Source organism: Carettochelys insculpta, chromosome 1, assembly GCF_033958435.1.
Source record: "Carettochelys insculpta isolate YL-2023 chromosome 1, ASM3395843v1, whole genome shotgun sequence".
Taxonomy (NCBI): Eukaryota; Metazoa; Chordata; order Testudines; family Carettochelyidae; genus Carettochelys; species Carettochelys insculpta.
In genome coordinates this window covers 202730736-202751111 of record NC_134137.1, presented here as the reverse complement: position 1 = coordinate 202751111, position 20376 = coordinate 202730736, and positions in this window count along the sequence as shown.

The window sequence follows — 20376 nt, the reverse complement described above, 5'->3', positions numbered from 1 at the left end:
TTGCTTTTTTTCTCCCAACAGCATCACACTGTTGACTCATATTTAGCTTGTTGTCCACTATGACCCCCAAATTCCTTTCTGCAGTACTCCTTCGTAGATAGTTGCTTCCCATTCTATATGTATGAAGCTGATTGTTCTCTCAAGTGGAGTACTTTGCACTTGTCCTTATTAAACTTTACCCTGGTTACCTCAGGGCATTTCTCCAGTTTGTCCAAATAATTTTGAATTATGATCCTAACCTTCAAAGCAGTTGCAACCCCTCCTAGCTTGGTATCATCTGCAAACTTAATAAGCATATTCTTTATGCCAATATCTACACTATTGATGAAGATGTTGAATAGAACTTGTCCCAAAACAGATCCCGGTGGAACCCCACTTGTTATGCCCTTCAAGCATGAATGTGAACCAATAATAACTACTCTGAGAACAGTTATCCAGCCAGTTATGCACTCCCCTTATAGTGGCCCCATCTAAGTTGTGTTTGCTTAGTTTATTGACCATGTCAAATGCATTACTAAAATTTAGGCACGTCACATCCACCACTTCTCCCTTAGCCACAAGACTTGTTATCGTGTCCAAAAAAAAAAAAAAAAAAAAGTGATCAGGTTGGTCTGGCATGATTTGTTCTTTACAAATCCATACAGGTTGTTACCTATCACCTTATTTTCTTCCAGATGAATTCCTTAATTATTTGATCCATTACTTTTCCCGGGACACAAGCTAAACTGACTGGGCTATAGTCTCCTGGGTTGTTGTTTTTTGTTTTTTTTTATAGATGGGCACTATGTTTGCTCTTTTCCAGTCTTCTCGAATCTCTCCTGACTTCCCAGGACTTTTCAAAGATGATAGCTAAAGGCTCAGAAACCTCCTCTATCAGCTCCTTAAGTATTCTAGGATGCATTTCATTAGGATCTCATGACTTGCAGACAATTTTTCTAAGTAATTTTTAACTTGTTTTATTTTATCCTCTAAAACTACCCCCTTCCCATTAGCATGTATTATGGTAGTCATTTCTGCATCAGCCTTCCTGATGAAGACTGAAACAAGTCACTAACCTGCTTTTAAAAATCTACAGCGATGGAGTCAACTGTGTGCCCTCATAACCAAGAAGGCTAATGGCATATTGAGGTGCATTAGGAGAAGCATTTCCAGCAGACCTAGAGTAGTTATTATTCTCCTTTACTGAGCACTGGTGAGGCCACATCTGGAGTATTGCGTCCAGTTCTGGGTCCCCCCTGTGTAGGAAGAATGTGGACGCACTGGAGCATGTTCAGCAGAGGGCAATGAAAATGATTAAGGAGCTGGAGCACATGACCTATGAGGAGAGGCTGAGGGATTGGTGCTTATTTAGTTTACAGAAGAGAAGACTTGGGGGCAATTTGATAGCAGCCTTCAACTTCCTGAAAGGGGGCTCCTAAAGAGGATGAAAAGAGACAGTTCACAGTAGTAACATATGGCAGAACAAGGAGCAATGGTCTGAAGTTACAGAGGGAGAGGTGTAGGTTAGATATTAGGAAAAACTATTTCCCCAGGAGAGTGGTGAGCACTGGAATGGGTTACCGAGACAGGTGGTGGAATCTCCTTCCCGAGAGGTTTTAAAGTCCCAGCTTGATGTGGTCCTGGCTGGAATGATTTAGTTGGTGTTGATCCTGCTTTGGGCAGGAGGCTGGACTAGATGACCTCCTGAGGTCCCTTCTAGCCCTAGAATTCTATGAAGTCATTAAGCACCTCTGCCATTTCCAAGTTTCCTGATATTGTTTCTCCCTCCTCACTGAGCAGTGGGCCTACCTTGCCCTTGATCTTCCTCTTGCTTCTACTATATTTATAGAATGACTTTTGTTAATCTTTATGTCTCTAGCTAGTTTGAGCTTGTTTTGTACCTTGGCTTTTCTCATCTTGCCCTGCATACATGTATTGTTTGCTTATATCCATCTTTTATAATTTCTCCTAATTTCCACTTTTTAATATGGCTCCTTTTTGATTTTTGAGATCCTGCAAGATCTCCTGGCTAAGCCAAGGCTGTCTTTTACCATACTTTCTATCATTCCTGTGCAACGGTATAGCTTGCTTTTGGTTCCTTAATAACGTTCCTTTGAAAAACTGCCAACTCTCTTCAGTTGTTTTTTCTCTTAGGCTTGCTTCCCATTGGACCTTACCTATGAGCTCCCTGAGTTTACCAAAATTCGCTTTCCTGAAATGCATTGTCTTTATTTTGCTGTTCTCCCTTTCACTATTTCTTAGAATCACGAACTCTATGATTTCATGGACACTTTCTTCCAAGCTACCTTCCACTTTCACATTCTCAGCAAGTTCCTTCCTACTTGTTAAAATCAAATCTAGAACAGCTTCCCCTGGTAGCTTTTTCCACTTTCTCAAACAATTGTCATCCATGCAGTCCAAGAACTTTCTGGATATTCTGTGCCTTGCTGTGTTAGCTTCCCAACATATGTTGGGATAGTTGAAGTTCCCCATCACCACCAAATCCTGCGCTTTGGATTATTTAGTTAATTGTTTAGAAAAAGCCTCATCCACCTCTTCTACCTGGCTAGGTGGACTGTAGTAGACACCTATTATGACATCACCCTTATTTTTTACCCCTTTTAACCTAACCCAGAGACTCAACATGTCTGTCTCCTGCATCCATCTCCATCCGGGTGTGCACATTTTTAATATAGAAGGCAACACCTTCTCCCTGTTTATCCTGCCTATCTTTCCCGAGTAAGTTGTACCGTTCTATACCAACATTCCAATCATGTGTATTATCCCACCAAGTTTCTGTGATACCAATTATGTCAAAGTTGTGTTCATTTATTAGGATTTCAAGTTCTTCCTGCTTATTGCCCATGCTTCTTGCATTTTTATATAAGCATCTAAGATACTGATTTGCTTATTCCTCCCAGTTCTGTCTACTCCCTCTTTTTTCTCTGCTGTTATAGCCCATGACTCCTCCCACTTCCAACACAACTCCCAGGTCTCCAGGTTTTTTACTTACCTGTGGGCTTTGGTCACCTGTCTCTGTCAAACCTAGTTTAAAGCCCTCCTTACTAGGTTAGCCAGTCTCGATCCAAATATATCCCTCCCATTCCTTGAAAGGTGAATTCCATCCCTGCTTAACTGTCCTTCCTGAAATAGCATCCTGTGATCAAGGAATGGTTCAAGCCGCATCCTCCTAGTGCTTCCAAAGTTTACCACCAGTCATTTCTGACAAGTTCTTCCATCTTTGCCCTTTGCCTGCACAGCTGTCTTTAACTTTGATTTGCTCAGTCGAATCCCCTTCTTCCACTTAGTTTGTACATTCCCAACTTTTTAAAATAAGCTTCAGTGCTTAATTTGTAATGAAACCAGTGCTGGGGCTCAAGCAATTTGTTTTTCTTTCATAACTGGTGTACCAAGCCCAGAGGCACTGGGGCTATAAACTGCCAAACCAAGAGATACTGGGGCTCAGCCCTGGCGAGCTTCTGCACAAATTAATTTCCCAATGCACAGCTCAGTCAAAATCATGCTTCACACACCTTGCCGTCAGCTCCAGCGTCCAGCCCTGCTTCTCTAAAGGCAGATAATGCTTTCCATCTCACAGTTCTCCTCATGCTTGGCAGGGAACTCTAGGACACAGCTTGGCAACTGTTCTTTCATCCATCTGCAATGATTCTGTACATTTTACACACACTATATTAAAGAAAACCTCAACAACAGTGATTTGGATGAAGCACCAACCGATTTAGAATATACCTACATGCTTTGCTGAATGAGGACTGGATGACCAAGGCACAGCCAAAAGTGAAAAGGCAAGAAGAAACTTATCTGGGTTGAGGATTCTCCCTCCTACTGTGTAAGCATTTTAAATGGGAGTTTGTGATTAGGGATATGAAAACATGCTTCCTGCAGTATCTGTGTGCTAAGTTTGTGTTCAGCTTGCTGGAGGAAAAGGGATTCTTTTGCCTCCTTTAGAGGGTCCTACTCTGGTGGTAGAGTGGGGAGAGGGCAAGTTTACAGGGACAGAGCAGGTACAGTGTGTGTGTTTTGGGGATGGGGGTATTAATAGCTTAATGGATTCTAAGGCCTATGCAGTCCTAGGAAAAGCCCGCTTACCTAGATCAGGCTGCAGATGTCCTGTGCAGGCACGTGGTTTGGAAGGGACAGTGTTACTGGATAAAATGGCCTAGCTAAGGATTTGAAAGAGAGCTAAACAATGGGAGTTTGGACCGCATATCTAGTACAGCAGAGAGCTAATTCCCCTTTCCTTTCAAGTGAGGGGGATCTCAGCAGCAAGACGACGGTACCAGACAGGGCATGTGGACATGATGAAGGAAAAGATGATTACCTGCACTGGACAAATTTTTTTGCCCAGTATGCTCAGATATTTTACTTGACTACACTGTGGCCTCATTAAACCACATCCATTATTCCATCTTTCTTCTTGCTTGGCTGGACAAGGTGGAGTTGAGAACCAGGGATAGTAGGGAGATGGCTTAATTGAGGTCCCACAGCTCTATGCTGTTCACTCATTAACATCTCTAATTATAATTTGAATTGCTGTATTCTGTTAAATGAGTCCCTCTTTCAGGTATTTCACAGTAACTCCATAATAGTTTTTGTAACAGCACAATTTATTAAAGAAAAACAACACAAAACCCTCCTCTCTTTTAATAAAAATTTCAAGAAAGCACTTTGCCAGTTCTTCCAAAAAACATCATTATGGACATGATCATGCAAGGGGCCAAATACCCTAAACTCCACTGGAGACTGGGAGCAGTGAGAACCTGGCAGCACAGCTCTTTGCCATGCTACAACAGGACAAATAATGAGACTGGATATGACACTCTGCAAGAGGATGCATTTCCTAGAATATTAAAATGTAGTGCAATTCCCAATTCCCCACAGACACAGGCAATTTCAGGAACTTTAAGAGCAATCATCTCTATGTGCAATCTTTGCAGATAACTGATTGTTGAACATTACATTTGTTCCATGTTATGTTAGTCTCCATATGACAGGACAAAGTTGTCTGCAGTTTTACAATCCTGTTTTTTGATATTTTTGCATTTATGCCACTGAAATACTTTAAGAAACAAACATTAAATTGTTGCACTTGAATCTTATTTTCTCTAGGGGCTGGTTTGATTTAAAAATTCAGAATCATAGAATACTAGGGCTGGAAGGGACCTCATGAGGTCATCTAGTCCAGCTCCCTACTTCAAGCAGGATCAACCCCAACTAAGTCATCCCAGCCAGGGCCTTGTCAAGCTGGGACTTAAAAACCTCTAGGGATGGAGAATCCACCATCTCTCTAGGCAACACATTCCAAGGCTTCACCACCCTTCTGGTGAAGTAGTTTTTTCTAATATCCAACCTACTCTTCTCCTTCTGTAACTTCAGACCATTGCTCCTTGTTCTGCTGTCCCACATCACTGAGAACAGTTTCTCTCCATCCTCTTTAGACCTCCCCTTCAGGAAGTTGAAGGCAGCTATTAAATCACTCCCCAGTCTTCTCTTCTCTAAAGTAAATAAGCCCAGATCCCTCAGCCTCTCCTCGTAGGTCATGTGCTTCAGCCCTTTAATCACTTTTGTTGCCCTTCACTGAACCTGCTCCAGCACATCCACATCCTTTTTATATTGGGGGGCCCAAAACTAGACACAGTATTCCAGACGTGGCCTCACCAGTGCTGAACAGAGAACAACCACCTCTCTAGATCTACTTGAAATGCTCCTCCTAATGTACCCTAACATGCTGTTCGCCTTCTTGGCTATGAGGGCATACTGTTTACTCATATCCAGCCTTTCATCCATCACAACCCCTAGACTCCTTTCTCCTGTACTGAGGCTTAGCCAGTCAGTCCCCAGCCTATAACAATGCTTGAGATTCTTCCGTCCCAGGTGCTGGACTCTATACTTCTTGTTGAACCGCATCGGATTGCTTTTGGCCCAATCCTCCAATATATCCAGGTCACTCTGGATCCTATCTCTACCCTCCAACATAGTTACCTCTCCTGCTAGCTTAGTGTTGTCCACAAACTTGCTGAGGGTGCAATCCAGTCCTTCATCCAGGTCACTAATAAAGATGTTGAAGAACACTGGCCACAGAACTGAGCCTTGCAGCACTCCACTTGAAACTGACCGCCATCCAGATGAGACAATGACCACTACGCGTTGGGCCCAACCATCAAGCCAGCTTTTTATCTATCTTATAGTCCACATAGCCAATCCATACTTCCTTAACTTATGGGCAAGAATGTTGTGGGAGACTATCAGAAGCTTTGCTAAGGTCGAGGTATATCACATCCACTGACTTCCCCACGTCCACAGAGCCAGTTACCTCATCATTAAAGCTAGTCAGATTGCTCAGGCATGACTTGCCCTTGGCGAATCCATTTTGACTGTGCTTGATCACTTTCCCCCCTTCCAAGTGCTCCAAAATGGATTCTTTGAGGATCCCTTCCATTATTTTCCCAGGGATTGAGGTAACGCTGACCAGTCTCTCTCTCTCTCTCTCTGGATTGTCCTTCTTTCCTTTTTTAATAAAGATGGGCATGACATTGCCTTTTTCCAGTCATCTGCGATCTCTCCCCATCTCCAAGAGTCTTCAAAGATAATGGCCAAAGGCTTGGCAATGTCGTCTGCCAATTCCCTCAGTAATTTTGGGTGTATTAAATCTAGACAGCTCATAACTTGTTCCTCCCCCATGAATGGCTGCCCTCCACTATCCCATACTGCCTTGTCTAGCACCATGGTGTAGGAGTTGTCCTTGTCCGTGAAGGCTCAGGAGAGGAGAAAAAAAAAAGCATCAAATACTTCAGCTTGTCTTACATCATCTGTCACTAGGTTACTTCTCTCATCTAGTACCAGCCCCACGGCTTTTCTGACAACCCTTTTATTATTAACATGCCTGTAGGAGCCCTACTTGTTACTCTTCACATCCCTTGCCAGCTGCAGTTCCAATTGTGCTTTTGCTTTCCTGATTACTCCCTGGCATTCTCCAGCCATATGTTTGTACTCCTCCTTAGTCAACTGTCCATGTTTCCATTTCTTATATGCATCCTTTCTGAGTTTAAGATGACCAAGGATTTCCCTGTTAAGCTAGGCTGGTTGCCTACCATATTTGCATTTCTTACTGTGAAGTGGGATGGTTTGTTCCTGTGCCTTCAGTAAGACTTCTTTAAAATACTGTCAGTTCTCTAACTCTTTTCCCCTTCATCTTTGTTTCCCAAGAGATCCTGTTCATCAGTTCTCTCAGGGAGTCGAAGTCTGCTCTTTTGAAATCAAGTGCCTGTACGTCACTGCTCACCCTTCTTTCTTTTGCCAGGATCCTGAAATCTACTATCTCAGTCACTGCAGCTCAGGTTGCCACCCACTTCTATTTCTCCTTCTAGTTCTTCCCTGTTTGTGAGCAGCAGGTCAAGTTGTGCACGGCCCCAGTCAGTTCCATCAGCACTTGTACCAGGAAGTTATCCCCAACATTCTCCAGAAACTTCCTGGATTGTCTGTGTGCTGCTGTATTGGTCTCCCAACAAATGTCCAAATGATTAAAGGCCTCCCCATGAGAGCCATGGCCTGTGATTTGGAAGCTTCTCTTAGCTGTCTGAAGAAACCCTCATCTACCTCATCTCGCTGATCTGGAGGTCTATAGCAGACACCATCGCCTTTGTTGTTTCTGCCTCTAAGCTTAACTCAAAGACATTTAACTGGTTTTCCTTCCTCCTTATACTGGTGCTCTGAGCAATCATATTACTCCCTCACATAGAGCACAACTTGTCCTACCTAAAATGTTTATAACCTTCCATGACCATGTTCCAGTTTTGTGAATCATCCCACCAAGTCTCCATTATTCCAACCACCTTATACTGCTTTGCTTGTGCCAGGGCCTCTAATCCTTCCTGTTTGTTCCCCAGACTTCTTGCATTTTCATAGAAACATCTTAGAGAAGTGGCTGATTGGCCCACTTTCTCCTTTTCACACAGAAAACCTACTTTATTGTTCCCTACTCCTTCCCCACATACCTCAGGGCTTGTGTCACCATCCCCTAATGAACCTAGTTTAAAGCCATCCTCACTAGATTTGCAAGCCTGCCCATAAAGATGGTCTTTCCTCTCTTTGTTAGGTGGATTCCATCTCTTCCTAGCAATCATCGTTCATGAAAGAGAATCCTGTGGTTGAAGAAACCAAATCCTTCTCTGCAACACCACCTACACAACCACGCATTTATCTCTGAGATTCAATGATCCCTACCAGGACTCCTTCCTTCCACAGGGAAGATGGACGAGAACCTCACTTGTGCTCCATATTCCTTGATCTTTCTTCCTAGCCTTATGTAATCCGCCATGGTTTCATCAAGGTTGCTCTTGGCTATATCATTGGTTCCTATGTGGAGAGGTAATATGGGGTAATAGTCTGCAGATCAACACTCCCAGCTATATCCGAGATACCACCAACTTCCTGAGGAAATTATAAAACATCAGAAAAGTTCCTGATAACACTATCCTTGCCACAATGGATGTAGAGGCTCTGTACACTAATATTCCACACAAAGACAGATTACAAGCAATCAGGAAAACCATCGCTGATGTCATTACAGCCTCCGTAACTTTGTTCTCACACATGATTATTTCCGATTTGGGGACAATTTATACCTCCAGATTAGTGGAACTGCTATGGGCACCCACATGGCCCCACAATACGCTAATATATTTATGGCTGACCTGGAACAACAATTCCTCAGCTCTCATCCCCTATTATCCCTCCTCTACTTAAGATACATTGATGACATCTTTATGATTTGGACCCATGGTATAGAGACTCCAGAAGAATTCCACAGAGACTTTAACAATCTACACCCCACCATCAACTTATGCCCCAATTACAACATGCAAGAGATACATTTCCTGGACACTACAGTACTAATTAAGAATGGCCTAATCAGTACCACACTGTACCGAAAACCTACTGATCACTATACTTACCTACACCCTTCTAGCTTCCATCCTGCACGCATAACTAGTTCCATTGTTTACAGTCAAGCTCTTAAATACAACCACATTTGCTCTGATCCAACTGACAGAGACCAAAAAACTACAAGATCTTTACCAAATATTCAGAAACCTGAATTACCCACCAGGAAAAGTAAAAAAACAAAATTGACAGGGCCAGACAAATACCCAGAGACCAGCTACTCCAAGATCGGCCCAAAAAAGCCAAGAACAGAACACCGCTGGTCATCACCTACAGCCCCCAACTCAAACCACTGCAACAAATTATTAAAGACCTACAACCTATCCTTAATCAGGATGCCACACTCCAGAAGGCCCTGGGTGACATGCCTGTTCTCTCCTACAGACAACCTCCCAACCTTATGAGGATCCTCACTAAACTGCCACAGTCTATACCCCAGGAATACCAGTCCTGGAACCTTTCCTGGCAACAAAGCCCGCTGCCAGCTTTGTCCACATATCTTCTCTGGAAATACCATCACTGGACCTAACCAGGTTACTCACAGAATCACGGGCACTTTCTCATGCTCCTCTACTAACATCATATATGCCATCATGTGCCAACAATGCCCAGATGCTTTGTATATTGCACAGACTTCTAACTCCCTTAGACAAAGGGTTAATGGGCACAAAACAGACATCAAAACACTCCAGACCCACAAACCAGTTGAATATTTTAATGGAATGCGGCATTCTATTAATAACCTAAAGGTATGTGTGTTACTGAAAAAAAAAAAAACAACCAACTTTCGCACAGCTATTCAAAGAGAAGCAGCCGAGCTGGCTTTTATATTCAAATTTGGCACATTAACACATGGTTTGAACCACGATGTGAACTTTCTGAGTCACTACAGGGGCTCGTCTGCATACTTGGCTTAATCTAATTCTTGACCCTCCCCCACCCACCCTTCCACTCTCTGATTTGTTCACCTTGATTTTTTTTTCCTGATTTGTCCTCCTTGATTACTATTTTTGGTTCTCTGTGCCTTAAATATTGAGTCTGTTCTGGTATGGCTATGGTCTGAAGAAGTGGGTCTGTCCCACGAAAACTCACCTAATAAATTATTTTGCTAGTCTTTAAAGTGCTATTTGACTGCTTTTGGTTTTGATTTTTGACAGAGACTCTACCAGCCTGGATTCTAGCTCCCAGCAAGCAGTAAGCCTGCTGGGATTCTAAGTCTGGACGGCAGATAGATGACTTCATCCCTTTGAGAGGGAGTCCCCAACACCACCACCTGTCTTTTTCTGTCAGGAGTGGTGGTCGTAGAACCCCCATCCCTAGGACTGTGCATCCCAGGCCTTACAAACTGTGGGGTCTCCTTCTGATCCTGTGATTGGAGAGACCTGAATTGGTTTTCTCCTCCTGGAAGTAACATGTTTCAGTTCTCTTCCTTGTTTTGAGCAACCTGCTGTTCCTGCAGTAGTATATGTTGCCTTCTATCCAGAAAGTCTTCACCCTCTCTGACAGACCTGAGGGTTGATATTTGCACCTCAAGTCCTCTAATGTTCCTCTTCCAAAATGGATACCAGCTTGCACTTGGTACATAAAAATCCTTTCCATCATCTGAGAGGAAGACAAACATGGCACGTGCCATGCAGGTCACAACGGCAGACTTCTCAGTAACCATGTCACTATCCATTTTCTCCCTTTTCAGAGAGTTCCCTGAGACGTTTCTAGTGCCGCCTTGAAGGGCGCAAGAGAAACAAACTTATAAAGAAAGGGAAAACTGATATGGGGCTCCTCCCTAAGGCGAACTCCCAGGCAAACTCCCTGTTAGCTGCTCACAGTGTTTGCTGTGGCCGCCTTCTCATAAAGTTGTGGCTGGTTATGCCCTGCTCAAAGCTTTGCCTCCAATCTAATCTGCCCCTGAAGGCCCACCTGGAACAAAGCACTCCCAATTCATACCTCACAAACTTGCTAAACTTCTAAACACGCTTCTTTTCAAAATGAATATACTAGGGCAGGGTATAATACACATCAAAAATTACCTAGTCCCATAGATGCAAAATGAACACAGACCAGCATAAAAGTGACTAATCTTTGCTCCAGGAAGTTTTGTGATGTGTTAACATCAAAAGGTTTAGGGAGCCCATTTAGACATTGGGGTTTGGTTGGTTAGTGTGTATAGCATCACAGTACTTTTCATCTTCACAGTGCTCTACAAAAAGTGACTGATCTTCCACAATATCCCTGTGAAATAATTCAACTTTATTATCCACTTCTAGCATTTTCTTCCTGCCTAGGTGAGAGAGCAAAGAATGAAAAATTAAGTGATGTTCCCAAGGTCACAGAGGGAGTCTTGTAAGATCCAGAATTACAACTCTGGGCATTGACTCCCAGTTTTGTACAATGCCTCAAATCCCTCCACCTTCTCTTCAAAGGTTAAGCGCCTCCATGACCTGTCCTCCCAATCAACCCTATAACCAGTCACCCCACTCTCTTAATATTATGACCTTAAAAAAGTATGCCCACCACCAACACCTCTAGTGCTACACCTTCTTCCCCCATATCTGATTCTCTATTTACCAAACCCACCTCCTCAGATCACACACGGGCATCATTTGCTTGTCTAGCTGATCTCACAGAGGCGGCTCAGTACAACTCTTAATCATTCTGATAATTTCAGCTAATGGGCACCCCATTAAGTAGTTTAGATTGCCACTTACTCTGCACACAGATTAAATCTCACTGGGTTTTGGTGATGGCTCAGCAGAGGAAGACAAGCAAGATGGAGAGTACAAACACCTTTTCCGTGTTTAGATGTGTTTTAGCATAGAAATTCTACCCGTTCAAGAAAGTGTGGGAGTTACAATGGAAGCTGGAATTAATTCACCCTTGATTAGACTGGATGCTACAAATAACTTACTCTAAAGCACAGGGTTACATAAATATGAATTCTAGGAAGCTACTACGAAGACACCACATTCCAGAGGAAGAAAGATCATAAATCTAAAATCTGTTGCTTGCAGGGTTTCTTCAGGTACCAAATTTCCAAGAATGAGCACAATAGGTTAGTCTCTAAAGGTGAAGCAATTTCTTTCAGGAAAGCAACCCAGGGTTCACATGAGAAGCTAACTTTAAACTATCTGAAATTCTATGTTATGTAAAATTTGGTTAGAATGCTTATGAAAACAAGCTCCCTGGCAGTCTCTCCAGACTTGAAATGAAAGGAACGGTGAACGAGATTTCTCTGTACTCTTGTACTTCAACAAAAAAATAAAAAGATCCAGTCAAAGGAATAAAAGTCTGGATTAATTTTTATTATAGCCTTTTGTCCCTCGTTATCCATGTGGGCTTGAAGGTGACATGATTTCTGTCAGATGCTGAGCACCCAAAACTTTCAGTGACTTTCGTGGGAGTTAAGAGTACGCTGTACATTGTAGAATTAACAACACATGACATTAGTGTGTCAGCACATGACTCCTTTGAAGGACATGGCATTGTGTTCTGTGTCTTTGAAATGTGGCAGATCTATTTCTCCACAAAGAGGCATTTCATAGTTATGCAACTATTTAACAAAGCAACATGAAACAAATAAATAAATAAAAAAACATGAAAAACAAAATGAGAAATTCTCTTTTTTAGTTCCTGTAGAAAAGATGTGTGTGTTTCTGCGTGTGTATGTGAGAGAGAGCGAGAGAGAAGGTTCCAATCTCCCTCCTCCCGCAAATGCAATTGAGGTTGTCTTTAGATACATTAAGAGCATAAGAATAACCATGCTGGGTCAACCCAAAGTCCATATAGCCCAGCATCTGGTCTTCTGACAGTGACCAATTCCAGATGTCCCAGAAGGAATGAACCAAAAGAGGTAGCAGTTCCTCTCCTGTCACCCATTCTCAGCTTCTGACAAACAAAGGCTAGTGACACTGCTAACAAACATCCGATACCAAAGATGTTTTCATTTCCAAGCAGAAGAGCAGTTACAAACACATTAAATAAAAGGGAGGAGAAAAAACTTTTGCCATGCTGTAAAATGGAGAAAGGCCCTCTAGAGAGGTAAAATAAAAGCCATTTTTTCATGCCCTCAAAAGAAAATGGTAATTTAGAATAAAATTAAAATGAAAAACTAGCAGTAAGGACAGATGAATAGGATTTCACTGGGGATGAGTTTTCATAGAACATAGCTACAGGAGCTTTTCTGATCAAGATTTTCAGGATAGTAATTGATATTGTTGTACAACTTTATATAGCAGTAAAGGACCAGATCCCAATTCTGCTTTCCTCCTGTGGCCCCGTTTCTTCAGATAGACAATGCAAGTTTGGCAAACCTGGGCCAGAGTGCCCAAACTAACTCTGAGACCCGTAAAAGGCTTTAAAAACCTGGTCCTTAATTTCTAAAAGGTGAAACACCACATAGGAGCCTACTGAATTTAGAACTCCGGGCTCAGTTGTGTGCAGTGTATCTAAGGTATGAGATTTTGGAGAAAAAAAAAAAAAAAAAAAAAACAGAAAAAGTAAAGGCCATTTGAACCCCACTATCGCACTTGCTTTAATATTTGTGAAATATTTTGAAAATAGAACTCCCTCCTGCCTAGTACTGATTAGTATACTACCAACTACCATTGTCAGAAGCACTGTGTATTTTAAAATATAACAGTAAAGTCCTTGAGAGAGGGAGCTGAGTTCAGTCTCCAACATTTCCACAACTTCACGAAGACCTGAGCAAGGTAGAACGGCCCAGAGGAGACTGAGAACGGCACTGCCAGCAGCTCAGTTTACACTGCTGCAGAAAGGTGAGGACTGTGCTCCCTCAACACCTGCTACTGTATACCATTAGACCTGCACCAGCTGCAAGCTAGAGGGATCTGAGGAGCCTGATGAACACATTTTGCCATGCTTCTGCTTGCATAAAAACCCTTCTTTACCCTCGTGCCACTATCTTAATCTCAGAGGACCAGGGAGAATTCAATCCTACATTAAAATGCAAGGAAAAACCAGAACCACGATACTTTTTTCTTTTCTTTTCATTGTGGGGGGTGGGTTGAGGGAGCGGTGCACGGGGGCGCGGGGGAGTGTTAAAATAGATGAAAGGATTTCCAACTTTAAAAATCTGGCTAAGGAGTGAGGCATTGAATTCTGACCTGATCTGAACCACACTATACTCAATTTCATCCCAAAGTGAGAATTTTATGGCCAAAAAGAGTATCAAGGTGCTGGACAGATGTTCCATAGGCTTCACCTCATCTTTCCAAAGCCAAAATCAAAGCTCTGCCCTAGCCATACTCTAGAGACTGTCTTCTTACAGGCCTGTCATCTACTGCCTCTGCTCCCCCCATGGTTCCCTCATCCCCTCTGTAAGCTTTGTGATCATCTTCATACCGTTTTTCACACTGCCATTAATGCCAGACATTCCATGTGCTAATTTCCATTGCAAACAGTCAAATTACTGAAATCTTGCCTAAGACACCCTCTCTCCCTTTTTCTGCAATGATAATCTCTGTCAGTAAAGAGGGGTGTGCTTTTAGAACTTTAACCCATCAACAGAGGATTCTTCTAGATACCACCTTTGCTCCCTGGCAAATTACAGTATACAGTATTCCACATTATGCTTTTAGGCTGAACTTCTTTATCAATTTACAACTCAATTTCTTGGAACACACACCAGAGGTTCCACTTTGCTGTGTGCAACACCAAGTACAACAAACCTCATCAATAATGTGTACAGAGACTACCAATACCGCCATGCTATGATAAAACAAGAGAAGTCCCAAGCCACGTATCAAACTGAGGTCCACATTTCAACCTCACGTCAGATTATGACCCTTGATAGGGCAATCAGTAAGGCATATGTTCAGTCAGCAACCTTATGACTTAGAGTTACTAACAAACCAGGTACTGTATAATTTCTGGACCAGTTATCCCTATGAACAGGTTACAAAAGAGGGAGATTTGCTGTACATTTTTTGAATGAGGACTTTTGAAATAAGGTAAGTGATTTACAAGTCAGACAATTTTTCTTAAGGCAGGATTCCCCAGGATAGAGCAAAAGGCTCTTCTAGAAAAGTCACCATTTTGAGATCCTACATACTCTGTTTTCTTGTTCCATAAGAAGCAGCCAACATTGGTTGATCATACTGATTTAAAGCACGACATACTAATTCTATGCAAAATAACTGAAGCTCCTTTTATCCAAAGACTCATTCAAGATTCACCTAATAACCTGGGATTCCCAATTAATGATGTCATCTTACCTTTAGACAGAAAGCTCAACATAAGGACGTCTGCATCCGCCTCACTCTCCAGGTGGGGCACGTCATTTCTTGGCTCAACAAGCCCTTCAAGATCCTCCTCCTTTCCACTTTGAAAGTTTATCTCAAATCTGCTGAGAAACAAATAAATAAAATCATCAGTTCTTACTTTCCTCCTCCCAGCAACAACAGCAATGTTGTGAGGATACTGGACCTAGTGGGAAACGAAAGAAAGAAATGTCTGCAAAACCCATGTTGTATGAAAGGTAGGCCTTTCACTAGTTAACCATAGCAACTGCAACAATTCCATGACAGACTGGAAGGGATTCTCTTACTCTGCAAACGATGCATAATGACACTTCTAAAATGGTATCCTCCATTAAGATTATTATGGAAAAAACACATTCAACTATGCATTAACGCTACAGTTGTATTACACTTAGGCTGCCAACACAATTTGCTACAGAGCAGACAACATGGATTTAGTATCAAACACAAAATTTCTTTCTTCCCCAAAGCCAGAAGGCCACAGAAGGAATGACAACTTCTGCAAAAGGCAAACACATTTTTCTGTGACCCTTTGCTGAATTTGCCCACTCTGTGGAGTGAATGAGGACAGTGAACCGAGGCCAGGGACTGCAAGTGGAAACAACAACATCATCCTCAGACGACAGGTTGTCCTTACTAGGCTGGCCTGAGTTCGGGATGGGTGTTTGTCGAAGTTAGACTAACCAGGAAGGAGGCACCAGAAAGTGACTGGTCAACACGGATTATAAAAATCCCCAAAGAAGCATGTGGCATATCTTTTTTACAAGAAGTCGACCAGGAGGAAAAATAAATACACAACGGCAGCAGACTGACTGCAGACTAAAGAGGGATTCATCATCCTCATCTCCAAGGCTGACACTGTCCAGAGGCCAAGTACAGAGAATCGGAAGCAAGAACCTATGCTCAAGTGCCAAAATATTCCCTGCCTCAAATCAGACAAAACCAGTCAGCTTTTGATACATGCACTCTTCACAAACAGAAGATCCAAAAGAGGAAAGAAAAGGAGAAGAGAACAGACCATAAATAAAATATTTTATAACTATAGGATGAACTGGTTGCAGATTGCATCTGCAATCAAAGAAGTTGATCAATTCAGAAAACGTCAGTGAAATTTAATTAAATCTTTAATACTTGAAAAAGTAGGCAGCTAAAATAACATAAGCAAAAAATGAAATATATAGGAGAGTATCCTTTGTGGGTACAATTTGTACCTGCAGATTTGAGCACTAAGTGAATCACAGAAACAAATCAGACTATGACTGCTGTTCCTCATTACCTCACAGGAGCACAAAAAAATCCAGAGATACAAGCAATTAATTTTGCAGGCATAAATTGCATCCACTAACAGACAGGAAAAAAAAAACCTAAGTTAATTAAAAATACACTTCTTTTTGGGAAGAAATTCTAGCTAATCAGAAAAAAAAACTATTTAGGGAACTTTCATTTCCCTTCAGTTTTATCACTCAATGCACTTGTAAGAGAAAAGGATTTTTGTTCCATCTGAGGTTTTCTGCTTTTGCAGCTGATTTCCCACCTGAAATCATAATATTCTGTTTGTAACATCTCTGATAGCTTGTGTGAAGGGCAGCACAACCTATCATCACTAATGGAGGATGGGAACTGCAAGTGGGAATATGCAGAGAGACTCCAATAGAAACTAAGATCTCACAAACCTCCATTCCGCCAATGATGGTAAACTTGCTCTCTCATTTGTCTGCCCCTCCCACAACCTTGCTTCACTTTTTTCCCTGCCATACCTTCCATAAGCAATACTTTTTGTGCTAAAACACCACTACCCTGCCCTTCAAATTCTTCCTCAAGGGCCATTTCTGCCATAATGCCCACACAGAATAAGTCAATTTACAACATCAGAATACTGGGTCAGATCGGGATAGTCAACATTTGTAGGTTTTTTTTTGTTTGTTTGTTTTGTTTTTTACAGTGCTATATGTTGATATGTAACGTTTTATTCCTCTCTCCCACTATTTGTATCTTGCTTATATTTTTAGACTATAAACTCTTCTGAGCATATGCCCATTGCATGTGTTGAGAGTATATAACATGCTGAGTATACTGCCATTCTACAAACAGCAACAATTGTGTATGAATAAACCCTAACCAGCCACAGACATTTTTTTTTAAATGTTAATAGTTGGCAACAATTTAACTAATATGATGTAATCCTTTAAACATTTTACAGCAACACCACGCTGGAACTAGATGTCAGGGATGGATCATTCAGTAACTGCCTTCTTCCATTTGTTCTCTCTGCAACATCTGGCACTGGCCACTGTCAAAGGATATTGGGCCAGATGGCGCAATGGCTGACCCAATGTGGCCATTCTTATGCAAGCATACATTTCTCCTTCTGTTGTTTATAAGTGGTCCATCTGGAGGCAAACAGGTACATTTGCATAAATCAGACTCCTGTGCAGTAATTTGCCATTTTTGGGATCTCCCTTGTTTTGTTATACTGTATATAACAAAGAACATTATATTCATCTCTTGCCTTGGACTACTGAAAGGACCCTGTATTCTTCCCCAGAACACTTTTCTCAAAGGCTGTACTACAGAAAGCAAAATTATCCAATCTAATAGTGTAAAAATTCAATGAAACCAAAACAGGTTATTGCTTTGCAAATTTCTGGACAAGAAATGATAGCCATACCCCTATTAAAAAAGACTAAGGTCTTCAGAAGAGGAATCCAGGTAAGAAATAGGTTTGCACACAAAACACTCATCCATTTACAGAAGCAGACTTTGAAACAAGGAAACATTTCTCTGGGTCCTGCACCCCTGCCCCCAACACACACAGTGAGATCCAAAGTTCTCTCAGAATAAGACGACTGGGTCAGTATTTAATCTTCCATGTTGTATCAGAATTGCTGCATGTATTAGCATTTTGACCACCAAACTTTAATGGGAAGCCTTGGAAGTAAAAATTCTTTATTAAGAGGGGAGAAGAATATCACCTCTAATTTTGTGTTACCTTTGTGGATGGAGGGAAGGGAAATTAAATGGAACACTGCTCTCTGTCTCCTAGTGTGTAAGCTAAATAATTGTAACCATGAACCTCCTGTTCAGTGTTCTTCTCCAGAACAGAACTTGGGCTCTCTCTTTGAAGGAGAAAGTAGATTTATTTCCAGGACATCTTGAAAGAAAACCAAGGTATTAAGTCAAGAGATTTAAGGGCTCTTGTCCCTTCATCCTTTTAGGAAACAAGAAGCTTGGGATAGCTCTGATAGAGTTGTTGGTACAGGGGCATTTCAATTCCTGGTCAGCTGGACAAAAATCTGCACACCACCATCTTCTCCATGAGCCTAGAATTACTAGGAAGTTTTAACATAATGTGCTCATTTTCTTGCCTCATGCAGGCCATCACAAGTTCTGGAGACTCTGGCATTCAACTGCCCCCATTCCAAAAAATAAGCCCTCTCCAAGAATAAGCTCAGGCTGTTCTATCATTTGAGTCTGAATAGCTGTTGAAATAATTTGGTGCTTCTCAGTATAGGAGTATTTACACTCTAAGAACAGGGGCTCCTTTTTAAGGCTGAATAGTGCTGCTAATGCTATTTTAATATTTTTAGCAAAAAGTCTTAGTGCAGTACAGATAACCGGAGATAGACACAGCCTGGACAAACTGAAAATATTGGTGGTTATGCCCTGCCACTGATTCACACCCAGATGAACATTCTGAGGGTCCAACAGCCACAGTCCCAGGAAGCGCCCTGATTACATGCTCATTGTCAAGAATTCCACATTGATTAGTCCAATTTTGAATGCTTTTTGAAGATAAATTGGCTTGCTGTAGGATAGATGTAATTCTTGAACAACTTTTGTCAGTTGATTGGCTCTATGGCAGGGTTGGGTTGGAACAAAATTTCTGCCAGAGTTGGCACATAAGTAATGGGATGAATCTGCACTTCTTATAGCTCCATGCCAGCAATGATGCTTTCCTGGCTGGACTAATGACTGACCCATGGGATCTTGTATGGGGTGCGTCTCTAATCATGATATGCAGAAATATCTATGACCAAATCTGACCAAAATGGAAGTCCCCTCTTCCACAAGTAGTAAGATTTCCCCCAGATCTCTCTCAGAAAGGTGAGAAAGTTCACAAGCAAGATAGGTTACTTGGTTTAGTCTATTTGAAAGGGTGAATGGTCATTTAAAAACTAAAATACTTTAAATTATATAATATGGATAGTCTAAAGCCTATGACTTTTCCTGTGCACATTATAGCCAAGATTTTCATCAACAATTAATGATTGTTGGTACCTAGCCACTACAATGGTTCAAGGGACCTGATTTTCCAAAGTGGCTGACCATCCACTCTTGAAAAGCAGGAATTGGATAGTCAAAAATCATAAGTGGGATAGACTGATCTAATATGAGAAAAATTTAAGTAATTCTGATTAAAATCAGCAAACAGGAATCAGGCTTTGCGTTTACACTTTTCATTATTTTCCTAAAGAAAGATTGGCTTGCATTGTCTGGTTAAAATATATTGATTTGCAACTGAATTTCACACAGCTTTTACTTTACATTTGGTGCTACTTTTTGCTAAAGTGGGGAGTCAGTTGTATCTGTACATTTTTATGCAAATACGGAGTTTACCACAAACTCAATTTTTATTTTTCTGTGTCACACAATGGCAAATTATGCATTTCTTTACTAGATGATGATTTTTATTCATGATTTGTGTCAAGCTTTATCTGGATGGAAATTAGAACAATTAAAATGCATGCGCAGCTCTATTCTTCTTTGATTGGTAAAATGAAAAAAATCTTTACATGTGCCAGATGCATAAGGAAAAAAGTTTAGCAAAACATGTTTTGCATTTAAAACTAACTGATTTATTAAAACAAACATAAATATGGCCTGCAGTTAGTAGACTGAGCTGATTATTTCTGGCCACTGCAAAGATTTTAGAACTAATAGATCTCATCACACAATTCATAGACGGCAAGTGGAAGACAGGTTTTCCTATTTTTTCAGCTCCTCATTTGTTCTCAAACTTTGAATGGATTAGCTCTTGAACTGAGCTAACTGAACAAACAAACGAAGCAAATATTCTCTCTGTACCCGCAAAAGCAGCTATTTTTAACCAAAAGCTGATTTTGAACTTCAGCAAACTCTGGTTCCAGGGGCTTAGCCA